At 32.2% G+C, this 16,667-nt stretch overlaps 1 protein-coding gene across 2 annotated transcripts in view; it reads right to left on the bottom strand.

The window, feature by feature from the left end:
• The window catches only part of LOC130667141 (cysteine-rich motor neuron 1 protein-like), a 386,893-nt gene that overhangs the window by 224,984 nt on the left and 145,242 nt on the right, over window positions 1-16,667 (bottom strand). The gene's annotated exons all lie outside the window — the stretch shown is intronic.

The raw sequence follows: 16,667 nt of genomic DNA, 5'->3' as shown, positions 1-16,667 counted from the left end.
TCTTTGATGTCGCGAAGGAAAAGACCTAGTTCCACTTCCAATATCCCTTCTTCATAATATCTTGGAGTGATAATCTGTAGTGAAGAGATGGTTCTCTTGCAGAGAAGAGTGATACAACTTCCTTACCGGTCAAAGAGTGGGCAAGAATACTGAGGCTTATCAACTATCGGATAACTCTTCATTAAAATTCGATACAAATTTATAATGGAAAAATACTTTTTTTTTATAGCTCAAAATATTACTACGTCTCAACTTATAATAAAATCATTACAATCTATCATTAACTTTCTTTCCATATTATCTTTGGATATTCATCCGAAAATCATCTGAAATTCATATTTGTGTCAAAATATGACTTCCACATGATATTCAGCGGATCACCGGCAGAATACCGCAACTTTTTTACACGGGATGTCTTCATTCATATTTTATGCATTTTTTTGAATAAAATTTTAAGAACACGACATTTTAGAGAAATGAACTTGTCTTATCGTGCATGTTGTGCCTCACTACATGAAATACTTTGACATTTTATTTTTTTATGCAGATATATGTAAAATATTTTATCATATCTGACATCATACAATAATTTTTCGCAATGAGAAAATTACTTACTGTTTGATATTTTCATATTTTATTTGAATGTAATATCAATACTAATAAAAATTATTTAAAAAAGAAAAAAATATTTTCTCATAATGGTTATGAATCATTTATTCAAATTTAAGCCATTGGAAAGAACTGATGACAGAGTCAGGTTAAGAGCAGAGTATACGATTGAGGTCTTTGTTTATTTACGTTTAAAATGGGTCGAAAGCCTTTCGCATGAATCTGCAGTCAAGTTTCGTGCTTACTCAGATGCCAAGTATATTTTTAGTCTAGTTCCCGTGTATTTTAAACGCCCGCGCGTTTGCAATCAGCATCACAAAGGTGAGGGTAAGGTCGCAGAGAAAGTGGGCAACACCGTGAAATTTTTTGAAATTTATTCAATTATGAGTTTACGAATTATTTTATAATTTAATAACAAGAATATCTAATTTCTATTACAATTCTCTTGTCAGAATAACTATTTATGATATAATTCGGATAAGTAACATACAATATTTTATGCGATCCATGATTCAGAAGTTAAATTTATGAAGATAATGATCACTAAATAATAACTAATATTGCACGTACATTGCACTGTTAACAAAATTAGCAGAGGTTAATGCACGGTACGTAGAACGCGCAAGTCCTCGTAAGTCTCTAAGAGTAGCCTCGAGTACATAGGTAAACATTATTACGTCAGTCAGTAAAAGAAATTTCATTCTTTAAAGGATGTATACAACCAAAACTAACCATAATATTTGTAAGTTAGTGGAATAAGAGTATATATCATGCTATAATGTTTTCTATTACTGTACCGTATGAAATAGTAAAGTGATATAGTGTAGGTATCAGAAATTCGTCATTTCTCAACCACCATCCAACGCTCTTAAATTGAACTTCTCAGTCAGGGATTGCATGAAATTTAATGTTATTACGTTTAGACCAACAGTACCGTACGACAGTCTCTTAATTTTGAGTCAAAAAACTGAATCCCTTAATTCGGGTAATGGAGACCACGGTATTTGGAGCCGAGCATGGATAGAAGTCGGGATAATGAGGATGAATTTCATAATTAAAAAAATAATTGTCAGGACTTATAAATACAAGAATTTCTTTAGTTATTGATGCTCAAAATTACACTGCAACAAATGATAACTACATAATCTCCTTAAAATAAAGAAAATAATTGGTTAGAAAGACATAAATGGGTTGACCTAAAGAAGTAGATGTTTGTTAGAGTTTCTTAGAAAGAACGGGATTAATGATAAGAAGAAGAGGGGGCAAATAGAAGAAATGGTTAGTTAGAAGAATTTGTAAAGGAGATTCTCCTTCACTTTTGGCCTAGGACTCGGTGTAAGAGGCAGATAGGCGTATAAGATAACTAGACAATTCCCTGATTAAAAAAGTGAATTGAAAAGTATTGAAAATTATTTCAATTCTTTTCAATCCCTCGGTGGTTTTGGAAAGTATTGAATGGAATTGGAATTTCGATCGTTTGAATACTTTCCAATTCCAAAGTGGAATTCGAAAGTATTGAAAATAATTCAATCTTTCATCATTTCAATATCGGATTATTTAGGTATTGAGAAGGATTCGGAAAGATTCAAAAATTTCAATTCATTTCAATCTTTTTCAATCCCACACTTGATCCGAAATGTCGGATTATTTAGGTATTGAGAAGGATTCAGAAAGATTAAAAATATCAATTCATTTGAATCTTTTTCAATTCCTCGGAAGTTCAGAAATTCTTTTATTATTTTGGGATTGAAAAGTATTCATTTTATGTCAAAATGAAAACCTTGGGGTATAGAAAGTATTCGAAAGGATTCATTTCTCATCTTTTTCAATACTTTTCAATTCACTTTTTTAATCAGGGTTGTTACTGAGGAATTGAAGAAGGTGCAGAACTAGGTAGAGGTGAGGTAAGTGGGATGACTTTTATCGGGAAACTGCGTTACGGTTGGTTCGTTAGCATTGTAAAGGAGGAACCGCGTTGAGCTGGGGTCCACAAACCTTTGAGGGGTGAGGTCAGAGGTTAGAATAACTTAAAACTAGTATTTCTTATTATGAAAATCTCGTCTTCTCAAGGGATTATTTTTTTGATATTCTTTCTACTGCGCTTGTAAAATAGGTCATAGTACTGACACAGCTGTCATTGTCCTTTAAGAAGTCACATGATTTCTCCAATTCGGAGAACTTGCATCGGAAGCAGTACTACCCTGATTAAAAGAAACAATTCGAAACGATTTGCAATGTTAAATGCCCATAAGAAAGGCGATTCAAAAGTATTCAACGTATCCAAAAGCATTAAAAAGTATTTAAAATTTTTTTTTCTAATCGTATTAAATCGTTTCTTTTAATAAGGGTAGGATTTGCATCAACTAGTCTTGGGAGACTTCGAGGCGGTTATGATCTGAATGTAGAATTCTACATGAAAAAGAAAGATATCGTACGTGCAGATAGATTTGAATACGTATCAATTATTGAGTCGTATAGAAGATTGGACATGAGTGAGTCATAGCGATTAGAGGGTAGACGGAACTCGAAAGCTCGCTGTGGGTTGTGAGAAGTCGAGGACTGAGGGCCTCTTGTTCCTTGGTTTTAAGTTATACCTCCTATTTTATAAGTTATACATCCTTTAAGTCAAGCCTCCCATCTTAGAGTTCAAGATTAAATTCAAGACGACGAAAGAAAAACTTGAGCAAGAATTGCATTGCACGAAAAAGAACTTTATTATCATATAAAACGTTTTTTTTGTACGTAAAATATAATTCAGCTTTATTTAAATGCAACAGTATATATTTCTTTGATTATTAATTATATAAAAATTGACAAAATTTTTATAACATTACTAAAGTAATTAGAAATACAATTTTGAAAAATGATTGAATTCAAAATGATATGAGTGAAATATATATGTATATTTAACAGAAACAAGCAAAAAAAAATCGATTTAATTATATAATCGTATCCCGGGTGAAAATATTTGGCCGAAACTAGGCCGAAACAGCTTAATTTGGCCGAAATCACGCCGAAACTATAAAATTTTATTGTAAGAGGCCGAAAAAAGGCCGAAAATTTTTTCATGTTATTAAATAGGCCGAAAAATGGCCGAAAAATTTTAATTCTTTTTAAAGAAGCCGAAAATCGGCCGATATTTGGCCGACAAATGAATCGGCCTTTTTTCGGCCAGAATATATTTGTTTTTTAATCAAATTATCGCAAGTAAGAATCTTTCGCCGAAATCAGGCTGATATTTGGCCGACAGTTTAATCAGTCTGCTTTCGGCCATAGTATTTTTTTTTTTTATAAAATCATGGTGCTTAAAAAAAATTATATGCAACTCAAAATAGAACATATAAAATTTTCAAGTTGTGAAACTTAAAAATGTATTTGAAAATTTTGAGAAAAATTATGTTTTCAATTTTTAAAATGTTTTAGTAACTCACTAATTAGTGTAGTGTAACTTAATTAGTGTAGTATAACTTAAGTTATAATTTTATATAAGACATAGTGGAAACATTTAATTATTTAATAATTAGAGAAACATAGTTTTTATGGGAATAGTTTATATTTTGGTACACTAAAAAATTTTTTTTCGTGGTATCATTGTTGTAAGTTATATGACAGTTCGTGGCTCAGTAAAAATATATTAATGAGCAAAAATGAAAAATCGATTTTTTTAACTTTATACGAACAAGAGAGCAAAAGTTACAAAATTATCTAAATAAAAAGTGCTCATAATTACAAAGTACTAACTGATTGTGTTAAAAAACTGTTCTTTTACCCATTACCTAAATTTTTTCTACAACATAAGATGGTGTACTCTGTCTTATCCAACGAACCAGCTCCACTGGGATGCCAAACGTCAGAATTATCAGCTGAGGTCAGTCTTTCAAATAACATCACACCAACAATTACTCCAAAGCAAAAAAAAAAAATCGGTCTGTCAGTTGACCCTGCGGGCCAGCCCCAAAACTTCCCGCTGTTTTCGAGCTCGCTGAGCTCGAAAACATTATTGTGAATATATTTTCGAGCTCTTCGAGCTCGCAAATACTTTTGTATGCCATTGTTTTGTAAAAAACCATTTTTTAGCATTTCTTTCTTCCACGATATCTCGCGAACGAATCAACCGATTTTGATGGTTGAGGTGGCAATCGACGCGTTTTATCAAGTTCTAAAGCTGGTCGAATTTTGAAATTGATTTACTCAGCCGTTTTTGAGAAATTTCAAAAAAACCAAGGAAAAAATTTTTTTTGAATTCTTTCGTCAACGGTTTCTCTTGAACGAATGAACCGATTTTGATGGTTGAGGTGGCATTCGACGCGGCTTATAGAGTTTTAGAGCTGATTAGATTTTGGAATCAATCCATCGAGCAAATTGGAAGTTATCCAAATAAAACATTTTTGAAAAAATTTTATTTTTGAAATATCTCTGAACGCACCCTACCGATTAAGTTCAAATTTCTACGGCCTCAAGACATTAGCAAGCCGCGTCGAATGACACCTCAACGATCAAAATCGGTTCATCCGTTCAAGAGTTATGAATATTTACATACATACATACGTACGTACGTACGTACACACATACATACACTCGGACATCATCGTGAAATTAGTCAGGATAGCTTCCTAGGACCTCGAAACGTCGACATCTGATGGAAATTCGATTTTCGTAAATCGGACCGAAACCAATAACTTCCCGAATTTTTGAAAATTTACAATTTTCTTAGCGGGAAGTTAAAAAGAGGCCGCCTAAAGAAAGACCTACAGCCTCATCCTCCCAGCGGAGCAGATAAAAATCTCAATACGAGTGTTGAAGAATTGCACGCTTTCAAAAACAAAAGGAAACGTGAGCAATTCACCTCGCCCCAGGACAACTGGATTTCCACCTATTTTAACCCCCCTAAAAAGATAGCCAAGCAAGCAAACTCCTCAAACAAAATGGATGACGTCGAGCTTCTAAACATTCCCAATGAGATGGCTTGGCTCGCCAAGATGCTTGCAAATTTTCGTAATGAAAATAAAACTTTTCACGAGGAAACTAACGCACAAATCCAAAATCTCGCAGAAAAACAAGAGAAGGCTATTAATAAAATCCAAGAGGAGGTTAAGGAATTAAAGAAAAATCACACAGACCTCGCAATCCAAAACTCTCGTATCACTGAAAGACTGAGCAAGGTCGAATCCTTACTGGCAACAGCTCAAGAAACTCTCGTAGACTCAACACTGTCCACCGATGCAGCAAAAATAATCAATGAGCTAAGCAAGAAACTCGAGAAGCAAGAAGAAAAACTGGTAAGAAACATTGCAGTAATTAAAGGTTTTACAATCAATGAGAATAACGTCACCTCGCAAGTCTCCGATTTCTGCCGTGACAAGTTAGACATTCAACCAAAGATCTTAGAAGCAAGGCTCCTTAAAAAAGCACCTCCAATCATCTAAGTTACTTTTGACTCTTGGGAGTCCAAAACATTGCTCATGAAGTCGAAACAAAAGCTAAGAGGTGTAACAGGGAAAATTTGAATTTTCCGCGTTACTACGATTACCTAGTATACGCGCCGTCGGTAAAAACTATAACTACTCCAGGGTTATCCGGGGTAGAGCGCGACTTGTCACCAGGAGTGGTAATTGTAGGGGCTTGTCCGTCAATCCCCCTCTCTAGTTGTAAGTAGGAGTTTCCAGATTTCCGGAAGTGGCCGAAATTAATCGAGTGGGTGCACCGTGATAAGTGTCGAAGAGAAAATCGAGACCGGAACACAACCGGACAGACCTCCGAAGCCAGCAGACGCGCCATAAGCTAACAGGTAATTAAAATTATTTTACTTGGATTCTGTGATTGTGGAACCAAGCGATATCATTTCTCAATATTATAGATACCAGGCCATTAGCCGGTATCATTTATAACTATTACTAATTATCTGGAAAAACAGGTGAAGGAGTATCAATAAAATTGGAATTTGGGAGACAAGTACGAGATTAAAGAAGGATAAAGACGCGAGTAAAGGATCCGAACGAGACGGAACAAAGGAACCTGACAAAGGGAGACAAAGGAACCTGACGAGAAGGACTGGAGACACCGCAACAGAAAGAAAACATCAGTAATAAACCTCAGGTATTAATTAAATTAATTGTTCTAGGCCCAAGCCAGAATATTAATTTAATTTTATAAAAATACTTAGTCGTTCGTCGGGTAATCCGCGTCTAGGCCCGTTATAAATTAATTAGTCGTAGAATAAATTTGTTAAAATTAATTTAAGCCAGACGGTTGTCTAATCAGATCCAGGCCTTTTAGCCGGATCTAGGCGTCGTTGATGATTCCAGGCCATCGCCGGAATTACTGCGTCGGCAATCCGGACACCAAAAACATCTACATCAACCCCGAGCTCACCAGCTCTCAACAATTAATAGACAGAAAAAACAAAGAGTACGCCGATCAATGTAAAAAAGAGGGAAAGAAGACAGCAGTCATGTATCAAAAAGTATCCATTGTCAATTTGTATCACACAATGAAGTTTTTGGGTTCCTTTTGTAATTGCTGTTCTATTAAGCTTCATTTCGTGATACCAAATGACGAAGGAAGTTTACTTGTAAAACAATACTCAAATTCAACTGAATTTGAAATTCACAAATTGTTTAAGCGTCAAAAAAAATAAACTTCGTTTATTACTTTGGGGTTTAAATTCGGATCAATTTCATTTACTATCTTTTCCTGGGTATTTTTTATTCCTTATTGGCTATCGTCCCAATAAGGCCACGTACCACTTCTCCTAGGTCATAAACATAACTCATAAGTAGTTCTTAGTTGATTTTTAAAATTTATGTATTGAATGAGTAGAAAAACTTCCAAAAATAGTATACTCCGAACGGCACAGTATTTAAAAAAAAATCATAGCATCTAAATAGACCGATCTGAGAATGTTCATTGGTCAATTTAAGTCGAAAAACAATATTTAGGGAAAAAAACTTTTTTCGAATTAAGAAAAAAAATAGAACGAATTGTTTGTCCACGATCGGATTGGTCTCAAAATTTTCTAAATTCATCCAAGTTTTTTTGAGAATTTTTTCAAAAAAATCGGAGGGGGCATACATTTCCAAAAAACATTTTTTTTGCTTCAAACTTAAAATAAACAATGAAGGAATTGATTAAGAATAAAAACGTTTTTATTTCTTGAAAGAACATTCAAAAACGAAGATTTTGAAAAAAGAAAAACGATCCGATTGGTGTACTTTTCGCGAAGTTATAACCGTTTCAAAAAAAAAAACCTCGTATTTTGAAAAAAATCGGTATGTCGGAAACGAGTAGTCAAAAAAATTTGAAAAAATTCATGAGAGCGTTTTTTATCAGCCTCCAAAACATAAATTTTTCAAAAATATCGGAGGGGGTGACCTCAAAAAGTGGCCGATTTGGTATGGAATGCCCCATATACACTATTTCACAGTTATAGGTATACCACTTGGTATACTTATAACTGTGAAACAGTGAATATTCACTGTTTCAGACTTAGAGAGTGTAACTTAATATTTTTTTATAAATATTGTCCATAAATAAAAATTTTATCAGTCCATGATTTAATCTAGTTTTGTCCTTGCACATTTTCAGAACTAAAATTTTTTAAAGTTCAAGAATTAATCTAGTTTGGTCTGCTCGTAACGCAATTATATTTGACAATAACAGATCGAAAACAGCTTAACAGTTTTGTAAAAGACAAAAAACAGATCAAATAGTCCAATCAGACTAAAATCAGATAAAATTTTTTGGTCCGGGTAGATCAAAAACAGATTAAAATTTTTATAGAAGTTCAATAACAGACCAAGTAGTCCAAATACAGTTCAGTTAGACTAAAATCAGATCAAATTTTTCGACTCGGTATATTAGTTAACAAAAAATATTCCAATAAATACGCTTGCAATCGTATTTTGTCTTTTTTTCACACGTTTTATGTGTGTGTAATTACGAAATAGTTAAACAAATGCTATTGGACGGATAAAACTCGTGTACAACTCATAAGTAATTCATTATTTGGGTACACTAAACGAAAGGTTATCTTGGTTCAAAGAAAATTATTTTGAGTCAAGAAAATATTTAGGAAAATGGAATAAATCTTGGTTGAAGAAAATTTTCTCTTAATTTTGATTATTTTGATTCAAAAAGTTATTTTTTCGACCCAAATGGGTTAAAGTTTAAAGTTAAAATATATGATTTTAGTTCAAAAAGAAAAATTAATTAAATAAAGTAAATTGTTTTTTGAATAAATATTTTGAATTTCTTCATTTATGTATATAGAATATTTTATTCTATGAAATTTAACTTCTCTATGTAAGGAGTCAGATTTCTTAAACCAACTAGTGGCTATTGCTTGAAACAAAAATAGAAAAAATTCAAGTCAAGAAAATCAAGCTCTTGATTTTTTTCCATAGCAGCATTCGGATAACAGGAGCACTCAGGTCTATGCAGCTTCTCTGCTTCGGACACTACTTTGTGTATACACGCAGATGTAAATTGTACGCTTGAATTTCATCCTATACAACGTATTAAATAAATTGTAAATTTTTGTTCATATAGTAGAAACTCTATACTTTTTTCGTAAATCCAAGTTTAATTTCTGAGAATTATTATTCATGGAAGCGTTGGTAATAAATACTAATGCCACGATGTAAAATAGGATATACTATGATACCAACAAAAAAGGTACTCATCACTCTGTCAAATGACAGAAGAGTACTCGTGCCAAAATTGCTTCCAGCATTGGAATATAACACTTCTGAAATAAGTTTCTTACTAGAGACACAACAACCCGTGGGCGCGATCTCGTGGCGAGCATAGAACTACTTCCGCTGCTGCTTATAGCACCGGTGACCTCCCTCTCCTACATATATATCTTTACTCCCGAGTTATTTTTCTCTTAGTTTAAGCATTTTTTTTTTTTTTTTTGGTTGGAACATATAAAAATTTTTGCGCTTAAAAAATTGTACTTATTCCGAGAAAATTTATTGTCTTCAAATCAAAAAATGTAATATTGTTTCAAAAAACTAACACATCTTTCTTTAAGAAAATATCTCTCATGTTTAGAAAAAAAAACTCTTAAAACAAGTATTAACTTTTTTTGTTCAAGCATAAAAATATGTTGACTTCAGGAAAATATGTTGACTTCAGGAAAAAAAATCGGTCTATAAGTTGACCCTGCGGGCCAGCCCCAAAACTTCCCGCTGTTTTCGAGCTCGTTGAACTATTGTGAATACATTTTCGAGCTCTTCGAGCTCGAAAATACTTTTGTATGCCATTGTTTTGTAAAAAACTATTTTTTAGCATTTCTTTCTCCCACGATATCTCGCAAACGAATTAACCGATTTTGATGGTTGAGGCGGCAATCGACGCGATTTGTCAAGTTCTAAAGCTGATCAAATTTTGGATTCGATTTATCGAGTCGTTTTCGAGATATTTCAGGAAAAATAAACATTTTTTTTTTAATTCTTTCGACAACGGTTTCTCTTGAACGAATGAACTGATTTTGATGGTTGAGGTGGCATTCGACGCGGCTTATAAAGCTCTAGAGCCCAGTCCATTTTGGAATTAATCCATCGAGCACATTAAAAGTTATCCAAAAAAAACATTTTTGAAAAAACTTTATTTTTGGATTATCTCTGAACGAGCACTACCGATCAAGCTCAATTTTCTCTCGGCTTCAAGATATTGACAATCCGCGTCGAATGACACCTTAAAGTTCAAAATCGGTTCATCCGTTCAAAAAATACAGGTATTTACATACGTACATACATACATACATACACTCGGACATCATCTTGAAATTAGTCAGAATAGCTTCCTAGGACCTCAAAACGTCGACATCTGATGGAAATTCGATTTTCGTAAATCGGACCGAAACCAATAACTTCCCGAATTTTCGAAAATTTACAATTTTCTTAGCGGGAAGTTAAAAAATTTTGATTCAAGATAACTATTTACTAGGTGCAAGAAAATTTCAATTTTCTAAATCGTTAAACAAAATCTCTTGTATCAATATTAATTTTCTTGCTTCAAGTGAACTGTATTACTTTGTAAAAAATAAGTTGTAGGAAGTGAAATGATTGACATAAAAGACTCTATCACATTTTAAGATAAGTCTGATAGTTTTGCCGAAAAAGTCAAATAATACTAAAATTTACTATGAATCTAACTTTGACCTCGAATAACTTTCAAAAAATTAACTTTATCGAAAAATTATAAGAGACTTTTTTTGTAGGACGTTCAATTTTCAACACAAGTATCAATTGATTTTTCCGATACACTAATTCGCTGGTGAGTGATAAAATTCTAAACTGTGAAAAAATATTTTTCCTATGTTATTTAAATCAGAAATCGAAAAATGCGATGGACTACCTCTAAAACTTGAATTTAAGAGCCGATCTTCTGATAGAATTTTTATTTTAACATATTTCTTCAATTTCTGGTGGTACCCAGGGTTTACAGGCTATTTTTTGCACAATAAGATACAACTGACGAAACTGGATTATGATGGGGAGTTAATAAGTTACTCTCTAAATCTGAAACAGTGACTTTTTACTGTTTCACAGTTATAAGTCTACCAAGTGGTATACTTATAACTGTAAAACAGTGTATATACACTACTTTTCAGTGGTTTTCACTGTTTCAGATTTAGAGAGTATGTGGAATGAAAACCATATTTTCAACGTTTTTTGATTCCATTAAAATTTTCGAGTCCATCAAATTATGGGAAGAAATGGTCGAAATATAAAGTTTAAAGTTATAAATTGAAGCTTATTAAACAAGCTTTCCGATACTTTTTACGGAAATTGTCTATGAGTATTAGTTTTAAAATTATAGAAACTTGAAAGTGGATAAAAACTGATTTTTTCGAAAAATCGTGGAAATTTCAGAAAGCCAGAACTTTTAAACTAATCAACCGATTTAGCCCATCTTCGAACCTAACCGTGATAATCACCCATAGAATGAGCGTGAAAAATTTTATTAAGATCTAATAAGAATTGTAGACGCAATCATGTCCTTAAAACTGCGTTACATCCCATATATATATATATATATATATATATATATATATATATATATATATATATATATATATATATATATATATATATATGTATATATGTATATATATATATATATATGTATATATACATATATATATTAGACTGGGCCAAAAAAATCGACTATTTTTTTTTCTTAACGATACTGTGTAAATATTATTTGGGATGACAAAAAAAAATTATTGTGAAAATTTGAGCCCTTAATTTTGATATTAAGAGGTGTATCATCGCAATTTTCGATTTTTTTTAAATGAGTGGGTTTTTGTCTCATAACTCTCAATCCATCGCGATAAACGAAATCGACTCAGGTACATTTTTTGGAGGAAATTTAATGCTCTACAAAAAAGATATGATTAAAATTTTTCGTCAGATGAACCGTTTCCTTATAATCATGCTTTGAACGTTGGTATGATTTTAAAATTTGATTGTTCAACTTTGGAATTTCGTAATTCATGTAAATAGTATATTACTACCCTATGCCAGAAAGTTGGATTTCCTGGTGCATGGAATATAGATGCCGAGGCGAAGCCGAGGCATCTATATTCCTTGCGTCAGAGCATCCAACTTTTTGGCCGTGGGTTGTATACTATTTTTCTTGATCTCCAACCGAAAGTACGGAAATTTGGACAAAGGTGGGGGGAAGGGGGCAGCCCGCCCGACTTTTGCAAAGCCGAGGCGAAGCCGAGGTTTTGCTGGTCGGGGCGGGCTAAAAAAAAAAACTGAAAAATAGTTGACCCTGCAGGCCATCCTGGAGCTCAGATAGTGTCCCCCAATTTTTACAAATTTTCAATTGTCATAACCGTATCAAAATTATATTAATTAATTAAAAAAAAATTAGAACCTCAAGTAAAAAAGGGAATACGTAGTCGTAATTTCGCTAAGATAGAGATTTAAAAAAATATTATTTACAGTTGATTTCAATTGGAAGCTGAACGAAATTTGTAAAACAAATTTCAGTATAATCTTCATGTCAATTTTATAATTCCAATTTTCAAATTTTATAGGCTAAAATTTATTCAACAAATTTTGTTTAACTTCTGATTGATATCAATTGCAAGTAATTTTTTTAAAATTATATACCTCGGTGAAATTACAACTACGTTCTCTTCTTTTCAATTGAAGTTTTAATTTTTTTTAATTAATTAATAAAATTTTCATACGGTTATAATCGTTGAAAGCCATTAACTCTTAAAAATTATAATAATTATCACGATTTAAAATGATTAGCGTTGGTTATGTTGTTGAGTATGTTGAGCTGTCAGTACGCCGGCACTGTATACTATACACTTTATAGTGTATAACTCATAGTGTGAGTATACTGACACAAGCGCGCTTATGAAGATAGTTACAGGACTGAGCCAGAAAATAAACGTAGTCCACTAGAGCGCGCTGTAATTCGTGTAAGCCACAAAAGTCGTTCTTTCTGGAGCAAGAAGCAGCCAGAAAGTCCCCACTTTCGGGTCGGGGATCAAGAAAAATAAGTTTCCGGAAAAAGACAATAAATATTCTTGAAGGAAATTGAATGCTCTACAAAAAAAGTCTCTTAACAATTTTCGCTAAATTCACTCCTTCCAAAGTTATTCAAGGTTGAAGTTATGTAAAACGACTTCAATAATCTTGAATAACTTTTGAAGAAGTGAATTTAGCGAAAATTGTTAAGAGACTTTTTTTGTAGAGCATTCAATTTCCTTCAAGAGAAATTCCGGTCAGTCTCATGAGCGGCAGGTTCCAAATGCGGGATCCCTCCGGGAGAAATTTTTTTTACACGGACAAGCTGTGAAACAAAAAGTTGTTTTTAAAAAGATTTAACAAAATTAATAAATAATCAATTACATTTAACTATTTTAATTTTTTACATTCATGAAAAAATTTTTGTCATAGTTTTAAATACAAAATTTTATTTCTGATAGCTACAAACTATCTGAATAGGCATTAAATTAAGAAAGTATAGCCTAAACTTTTTGAATAGATTCAATAATTGAGCTGAAAAATGGTTTTTATTTTATTTTAACCGATGGAGTATTTTTTTTTAAAATCTGAAAAAATTATGTGTTATAGGGGAGTACATAAGGCTTTAAAAAAAAATAGTTTCATAATTGTTCCAAAATTGTATCATAGTTAGAAAAAACAATTTAGAAAAAAACAATTTTTTTTTTCAAGGATCTTATGAAGCTATAAAACTGTTAATTATTTTTTTTGAAAGCTATTATGAACTCCCAAAACATACCAAATTTTTAGACCAATCGGTCGAGCCAATCCTGAGAAAAATAAAATTTTCTATTTTTTACATAGTATTTATTCTCTGAGAAACGGATTTAGTTAGACATCTGAAACTTTCAGGTTCTTAGTATTTCATTAGTACCTACATATCCTCTAAGTGTCATTCAAATATCTTTCCGGGGCCGATTCACCATACTTATACCCCTATGGCCTTTCTAGTAACATTAAACAAACTGAATCTTGAGTATATATATTATTAATATTCAATATGAATTCGAAAATCAAATACTTATGACTTGTTGATAAACAAATATAATTTATTGATGATGAAATAGTTTTATGAATAAGAAAAAAAACTGGTAATTTGCGTATGTCAATCAATATATAGTAATTTAATTTAAGTTAAGTTTTTATGCTGGTACTGCAAACATATGGATATGAAAATATTCATGAAAGTGATCGTAGAAATTGACTGTATTTTATTTTATTTACGCTTCAACATAAAGTGGAAATTTTATTCGGAAATCGACCATACATATTGATACTTGTTAAACAATACATATTTACCGAGTGATTAAAGAGACGAGACCATAAAAAAATTAAAGACCTCGTCACAAATATTTCAATGAAGATGGTGTTTGAGAAAAAAAAATCAACATTAAAAAAAAAAGTTTTTTTTTTTTTTTTAAATTAGGTAAAGGCCTAATTTTCGTTTGAGTACTAGTCCCTGATCGGGTATTAGGTTGTTTACCGTATCAATTATGTTCGTAAGTGAAAACAATAACATAAAATTTTATTTTACTCAACCGATCAAAGAAATACTATTTAGAAGAATGCAAAAAATATATTTGAAGAATATCGAACAGTGAACTTACGGCAAAGTTCAAAATTAACAGTCGTGAAATAAAATAGGGTCTTAACACGCAAAGGTCACCAACGGAGAAAGTTCGATACAAAGAAAGCCGTAAAAAAAAAATGTATCTCAAACCCGAGCAATCTTAAATTATTGTAAATTTTAAGCTGTAATAAGAGATGGAAATCTTATACATTTTAATTAGACAATATGCTGAAAAATTACACCATGAGTCAATAAATTGATAAAAGTTATCCAAAGCGTTTTGAGTCCCCAATCAAAAACCATTACTATTAATTGTCAGTTACCACATTGAGATTTCGAACATCGGACTTTTCACTAACTAACCACAGTAATTGTTCAACTTTGTCAATAGATTTCAAGAATAACAGATTAATATTATTATTATTATTATTGTTATTATTTATTTCTTTTTTATTTTTTTTTTCTAAGTTAAATGCTCAGGGAGTTATCCCCAGTAGTCCGACTCTACCGAGGGCCTCACCTGAGCGATTACTGCTGCGATGCTCTATCAACAAGATAATCAGAATGCGCAGCAGGCCAAGTTTCGTTGCATTAGGAGACGGAGGGATCCAAGAATTAAAGCTTTTTGCATCCGCGACGCCAGAAACTCAACTTGCGATGAACAAGTTGGTATTTTAGCCAGTGCAGACACGAAAGACTGTTTCATCCCTCCTAGGACGCCAACAATGAGTACGACAAGCTTGACACGGTAGCCTGGGTAAAGTTTGCCAATTTCAAACAGATACTCTCTAAACATGAATAAGTGAAATAAGTGAATATTTACTAATTACAAGTGCAAACCGAACCACTTATTTCAAAAAGTGGTTCGGTTGGCACTCAGAATTAGTGAATATTCACTTATTTCACTTATTCATGTTTAGAGAGTACAGCGTATTTGCTTGTGACAACATTTATTCTTTTTCTCAGTTAGTTGTAGTTAGTTTTGAATTGTACGTTCAAAATTTGAACATCAAAACATAAACCTTGCGGTTGATAATTATTTTTGTTTAATCTACATAAATATGAACAAATTTCACGGAGAGAAATGTCAAGTAAATATGCCTATGCCACAGAGTAATAATTACATTACTCTACACGGAAAAAAATAAATAGTAAATGCAACATGATGCAGTCTTGGTAAATATACATGATGAAATCATGTTGCATCCACATGATTTGTCATGTTTCAGCTACATGATAATCATGTTGCGATAGCATGAGAAAATCATGTGGCAGCAACATGATTTGTCATGTTTCGGCTACATGACAATCATGTGGCAGCAACATGATTTTCATGTAGCCTTAATAGCGTACAATTAGGCTGCAACAACTAAATATTTATGCTTAAGAAAAATTATTTATTATCAAGCAACAATCAAGCAAAAAATCAATTATTTGAAAATCCTGACTACCCCTAACCCCTTGAGCAAAAATATCATTTACAAATGATTTAATTTGATAATTTACTCTAATTTTCATCTGCAATATTATAAATCCGAAAAAATCTAGTTGCTTGATAATAAATAATTTTTCTGAAGCATAAATATTTATTTGCTGCAGCTTAATTTTATGCTATTAAGGCTACATGAAAATCACGTTGCTGCCCCATGATTTACTCATGCTGCCGCAACATGATTGTCATGTAGCCGAAACATGACAAATCATGTGGAAGCAACATGATTTCATCATGTTTATTTATCAAGACTGCATCATGTTGCATTTACTATTTATTTTTTTCCATGTATAGTTTGTGTCACGCCGCTCTTCTGTGACTAATTATACAAACTATAGAGTAATGTAATTATTACTCTGTGGCATAGGCATATTTACTTGACATTTCTCTCCGTGTTCGTTATCATTATGTTGATCACTTACATTGATTTCTGCCTGAATACATTTATTCTATTGAA

The sequence above is a fragment of the Microplitis mediator genome, chromosome 4 (genome assembly GCF_029852145.1).
Source record: "Microplitis mediator isolate UGA2020A chromosome 4, iyMicMedi2.1, whole genome shotgun sequence".
NCBI classification, from domain to species: Eukaryota; Metazoa; Arthropoda; class Insecta; order Hymenoptera; family Braconidae; genus Microplitis; species Microplitis mediator.
The sequence above is the reverse complement of the archived record's forward strand: the minus strand, read 5'-3'. Positions and strand labels throughout refer to the sequence as shown.